The following is a 6,648-nucleotide window of genomic DNA, read 5'->3' on the forward strand; positions in this document are numbered from 1 at the left end:
AACTATAATTTTATACATTTATTATGTAGTTTTACTGGTCTATGGCCCACCAGTTTAACATCCCCTGAGCCAGGGGTCTGCAACCTTTAGCACCCAAAGAGCCATTTGGAGCCAGTTTCCACACAAAAGAAAACACTGGGATACTTTTTGACATCTAAAATGAAGATAACACTGTATATATTGTTTTTAACCTTTATGCTTTGTGTGAACAACTAAGGTGTGTTGCTTATGAAATCCATGAAGTGCTACAGAGAAAATTACATTTTATTTATGCAATTAACACATTTTGAACTCTTAAAGAAATATAACAAAAGGAAAGACGCTGAACTAAAATGATCCAGCAAACAAAAACTGTTGTGAGCCCCCCCCCTCATATCGCCTTTGGGCTTTTGGAGCCTTGACCTGACTTTAAAATAATTGGAAAAAAGCTCTATGCTGCTAAAAAAAAATGAAAAATAGATATTTGCAAAATTCTGCCTAAATATGTATTTTACCTGGTTAATGTGTGTGGCGGGGCGTGGTCTGCAGCGCCGCTGCAGGGGAGGCGGACGCACCTGAGCGGCACCCGCAATCACGTCTCGCCGCCTTAACGTCTGTGCTGTTGTGTTGGTGTGTGTCGGGCTGTGAGCTGAAAAGCTACAGCCGGCTGTGTGCGTACAGCAACCGTGTGTGAAAAATGGTCAATAAAGAGAAGCTGAAAAACGTGTTCATGCAAACATCGTGGGGTCTGCCGTGGTATGTTTACAATGGGACTTCTGCTCCTGAACCTCTGCGCACAGCGTCTGCAGATCGGGGCTGTACGAAGTCACTTTCATCTTTACGCAGGACTGTAAGCTGCTGGTTCTGCTGGAGGTTTCTTCCTGTTAAAAGGGAGTTTTTCCTTCCCACTGTCGCCAAAGTGCTGCTCATAGGGGGTCATATGATTGTTGGGTTTTTCTCTGTATCTATGAAGCGCCTTGAGGCGACTTATGTTGTGATTTGGCGCTATATAAATAAAATTGAATTGAATTGAATTAAGCTGTCATCTGTGAGGCGCGAGCGGTGTTTGTTTTTAACATAGTTCACGGTGGAGAACAGCTGCTGACATAATGTGGATCCGAATTGGCCTACCTGGGGTTGAAAGTCTCGATAAACGCACGGCGTTTCGGCGGGTACACCGGCTTCTGCGAATGTGACGCTTATTTTGAGCGATGAAAAAAATAATAGAATATAATTTTATTTTTATATTTATTTAGGCCCTAACACAATAATCTTCCAATTTAGAAGTACAAGTTAAAAAAAAGAACTAACATAATCAAAATACACTTCAGCTAAATACTTCTAATTTATTTTCCCAAACCACGCGGAGCCGCACTATAACGACTAAAGAGCCGCTTGTTGCCGACCCCTGCCCTGAGCTAAACGTTAAATGTTAGTCTTCCATAAGCTAATAAAAGAAACGTGGCAATTACTTTGTGTTTTGAAATGAATTTTACTGATTGAACAGGTACTCTTTGTGTTTAGTAGCAGTGTGAAGGAGACTTTGCAGCAGATTAGAGGATAACAGCATTTACGCATTTTCTGCATCACCAAATCAATACAAGCATATTCCTGTGACCATGTCATGTACCAGTTGTGCTTAATTCATTGGTTTTAGTAAGACAAACCTTAACAACTTGCACTTTTAAAACAAATTCCCCCAGCAGAGAATCTGCAACGCACTTACATAAATTACAGAATTCTGATTAAGCTAGCTGTGTTTAGGATCTCCAAGTTCCCATTGCGATGTCACCAGTTAAAACAAGAGTCACTTTTGTGAGACAGAAAACTGATTTTAAGCTTGAGTAAATCGTTGCTTCTTTGTACACCGCAGGTGTCTCGCTTTGGGCTTAACTTCCTGTCTCATTTATTGTACTGATTAGTTTCAGCTGTGTTCCTTTCCCCTCCTGTTTCCAGTGTCTACTGTTTCGTAGGTTTCCATCACAATGACTGCGTTTTCCTAGATGTGCCATCCGGTACTTTGGCTCTCTCTGGGACTATTTTGGGTTTCTGCTGTTTTTCCCTTCTATGTTTTGATACGTTGCCAGCTTGCATCTGCATTTACCATGACAGAAACCTTTCCCCTCTTAGTGCTTTTAATTGCTCAGAGAGAGAATGAAAAGTAAAGCCTGACCGGAAGTGTTTTGCACCTATTTGTTAGTCCTTGCTTTTCAGTACCGAAAGGCATTTTGTTAAAAAAATACAAACGTGATGGAAGTGCTGAGAATACATTACTAAAGAGAGGAATCTGAATAGTCTATTAGGACAGTTTTGTAATCAACCTATTTAATTTGCCCAAAAAACAACAAAAGTGCCCCAAAAGTACCAAACTTCCCTTTTTGCTGCAGTTCCATTTAATCACAAAAGAGCCTGTGAACAAAACACACACCTATACACTCTTGTAGAGTGAGTGGGTGCTACATCAGTATCGACTGTTTTTGGCGGAGGCATGGCAACTGTGGTGATGACAGATAACAGCAGGTGTGTGTGTGCATTTTGTTCTTTGGGGAGAATATAATAGGAAGCATAGTGATTCACTGCAATGAAGCACACAGTGAAAGAAAAGAGCAGCTCAGAAGTGCATGTGTATGCGATCCATAGCTTTTATCAGTGATGCCAATCATGAATACTCTTCATAACTTGAGCAAGTTGGAGTGAGTCACACTTCACTTCTGCCCTTTATTCTATTGTCATATGACTTGTTTTGTTACATAGCTGGATGAAGACACCGTACAGGGCGTGCTGAATCCACACAAAGCATCATGAATTCAATTTCCCAGCACATTCAATAATGCCAGGCATCCCCAAAAAGGTACTAATGAGTCTAATAAGAATTATAGTTTTAATCACCTCTGCTTTCACTCTAATGGAATTTCTGTGGGGGCTTTGCTTGCTAATTAAGCAGTCCACCAACCAGAGGGGCAAGAGTAATTATTTCCTTGATTGAGGTCAAAACCCTTGAATTTAATCCCGAGGTCTATCCCGAGCTTCCCCACATGAAGAGTAAACATCGGTAAACATCTTCTCAGCTTCCCGTACTCAATTTCACAGCCGTCACTCTGACAAATAATGGTTTCCCTCCTCCGTAAGCCAGCCTTTCATTGAAAAGGCTGCCATCATCCTCATGTCTTTATTGCGTAAAGCAAATGTCTTTCTGCTGGCACTGGGCTGATTGCATATAGTGGCCGTGAGGAAAGAACACTTGCTTGGTTTCAAATACTCCTTTTGTAGCTGTGCAGGACTGAAACAAAGTGATCTGGATGGAGTTATGCAATGAGATAAATACAGACAAACAAATGAAATATGTCCTCGTGAATGCTTACGCCCCGAAATAAAAGTTTTCTGAGGATTTGGTGGTTGACACTGCACATTTTTCCCGAGCTGACATGTAATTCTTCTTCCGCACAAAATTACGATGGCTTTTGGGGTGAAAATGCAATTCTTTTCCAGGCAAAAATTCATTTTACGGCCTGCTGTTAATAACAATCAGTTGTGCCTTGACAGGTGAAAACCTCGAGTTGCCATAAACCACCCCAGAGTTCCCCCCTCCTTTGGTTTCACATCATTGAGTTTCATTGCAAAGGAGGACGGTAAAACACCTCCGCTGGATGAGATGAAAAAGGAAGGAGGAGCTTGACTTGAGATGAACGAGCCATACATCGGTCAGCTCTGGCCACAGCTATCAGTGACGAAGCCAGACATTTTTGACAGGGGTGTCCAGGTGGAGACCATTATTTGTACTGGGGTGACACCGAGGTCATTTCTTTTTCCTCAAATTGCTGTAGGTCAAAGTATTTTGGGTCAGACACGTGAAGCGTGGTACAGCCAAAAACTGCAGATCCTCTAACGGCCACCTGAGGCTGGCTCCAAAAGTGTGTATTTGTAGACTTTGACCTTTCACCCTGGTGGGTGAAATGTTTCTCAGTACTTCATGAAGTATGCTCACGCTACATTTTCTTTGTGCTTTTAGTGACTTTGGCCTATGGTGGCCCTGGTTCTGTCTGTGAGAGTCTTTTGGGAGTTATTAACTCCATCTGGCCTTTTTAACACCGAATATTTCCCTCGGTGTTCGAAGAAGTCATCTGAACGTGCTCTTGTGCAGGAATTGAAAGTGAATGTTTGTCCTAATGAAAACAAATGCATTTTATGTGAACATTTATGAGCTCGGGTTGGGAGGTGATGATGTTTTGTTATTTTAAAAAAACAAAGTGTATTTATTTTGGCTGCGAACGACAACCTTCGGGAATAGAAGAATTATTGGACGTGGTTTCCTGGCACAGAGCTCACTATACTCCACAAACATCAGTAGGTTTGAGGTCAGGGCTTAAGGAAAACCATTTGAGAAGCTTCATTTATGCCTGCTTTATCCAGGCCATATCCAGTTTTGATGTGTGTTTGGGATCGCTGTCCTGTAGGAACAACCGTGTCTTCAGTTGTCTAGCTGGTGACTTGAGGTGAAGATTTCGGAGATTGTGCTCCTTCTTCATTATTCCAACCATCCTGTGCAGTGTACCAGCACCACTGACAGCAAACCAGCTCCAGACCATGATGCTGCCACCTCCATGCCTGACAGTTGGTAGTGTGTTCTTATGTTCGAAAGCCTCCAAACATACTTATTGTCATTGTGGCCAAATTGATTAATATTTGCTTGTGTGACTATAAAGCTTTTCTCAGGAAGGTCTTTGTCTTGTTCGTGTGGGCAGCTGTCAATGTCAGTCAAGCTTGAAGGTGTCAGTTCTGGAGCAGTGGCCTCTTCATGGCCAGCTCATTCCCTGGTGGTGTAAAACTTGATGTTAGTTTTTCCAGCAGCTTCCGGTGGATGATGAGCCCTCGACTCTGTGTGGGGGGGTCAACAGTAAAAAGTCATTAAAGATGCTGTACAATCATTGTGGAAAAAGATCAGTGCAAAGAAAACATTAAAAGCCCCAAATTATCACCACATTCATGCCCATGATGAGTGCATGTGGACATCAATCAATCAATATTTCATTGCATCTCATCATAAAACAACCAACTGTTATTGCACTAATCACTCCCATATACTGTATTATACTGTACTGTATATAGCTTCAATGCTAAGCTATGGCTGTTTCCACACCAATAACCAATTTCTAAGGAGGGTTATTTATGTTCCTAATCCTTGTTGTTTAATAAGTGATAAAATTGGTTTCTTTCAGTACTGGAGCTGACTTGGCTCTACTCCAAATCAGAAATACTGCATACATCACATCATCTGAGGAAATAATAGTATGTACAAATTAATCATTTATTTTTTAGACAATGTGAATAAAAAAAAGAGCTTCAAAAAGCACAGCAGTGTACACGAGAGGACAAACACACCGCGTAAGATGAAATCCTATATCGCTTCATTTTACTGGCTTCAAATTTCCAAATCAAAATCAATACATAGAAGAGACTTCTAAGGTTTTAATGTGATGTGGTGCCGAGCTTGGCCTTCTTTGTCATCAAGGTAATCGCTGCTTCTTGGCCACCACAGGAGGCATTTATGTGCACTGAACAGCTGGTGGATCACAACGATATCAATGACAGACAGACCCTGCAAAAGGCTGCTTGCTCTTCCAGGCTCCTTATCTCAGTCTAACCCAGGGCTCTGTCTATAGACCCAATTCATCCATCACTATCAGACCTCACACAGGTTCAGAGTCAGCCTTCACATTTTCAAAGGAAGCTGAGGCTAAGAGCAGCTCAACGTGAAAGGAAGTTCAGGTGTTGAACTTCAGAAAAAGAAGAAAAAAGTCATTTTCTTCAATGAAATGTATTTATAGACAAAATTATTGTGTTCATAATCAGCTGCTGCTGAACTCTAACATTTGGCCCCACTATTTAAAACAGCCCTAGGAATTTGTCTTACCAGTAGAAAACATAACATATGACCAGAATGAAGCACTAACAGTTACAGGATGGATTAACCTACCTGACTTTGGTGGCCCCTCCTCTGTCCATCAAAAGTCAGAGTTGGTGAAATATCTCAACAGCAATTTGATGGATTATCACAAAATATGCTTTGCACATTCATCATGGCCAGGTGATCACTGCTGTGAGAGTGGAACGTCCCATTATTTATTCTTTGCTAAAGACCGACGTTGAGCCTGAACCTAAGTAATAATAATAATAATAATGACGGATTGCATTTATATAGCGCAGGATATACATATATCTCATATTATTTCAGTTGATTTAGCCTGCACACAGTCTGTGCACATCTGCAAGCCACTTTGTAACCCACCTCTGCCCCAGCTCCTCCCACCTCCTGGGGTCTTGCTGGTGCTTCCCGTGCCTATACATCTGCCCATGGATGGGAGAAGAGAACCAAGAACATCTACACATTACTGCAAATGGAAACGTGAGTCTAGGAGCGGTCCTGTCTGAACCACAGTATTGATCCTGAGAATATATCCATCCTATCTTGTCTATAGCTAGCATAGCGATTAGCGATTATTGTTATTATTACATCTTCTTGGCGCACAGTTTCCTGTCACTCTCTTTGAAGGCAGGGACTCAGACATGATTCAGTAACTTTCTATCCGACACCAGGATCAGATCAAAATTGGTTTGCTAGGCAAACATTTGCAAAACAAATGTCATTGTAACTTGCCACAGCTAAATGTC

Source organism: Simochromis diagramma, unplaced genomic scaffold, assembly GCF_900408965.1.
Source record: "Simochromis diagramma unplaced genomic scaffold, fSimDia1.1 OVJJ01000802.1, whole genome shotgun sequence".
In the NCBI taxonomy this organism is placed as follows: domain Eukaryota; kingdom Metazoa; phylum Chordata; class Actinopteri; order Cichliformes; family Cichlidae; genus Simochromis; species Simochromis diagramma.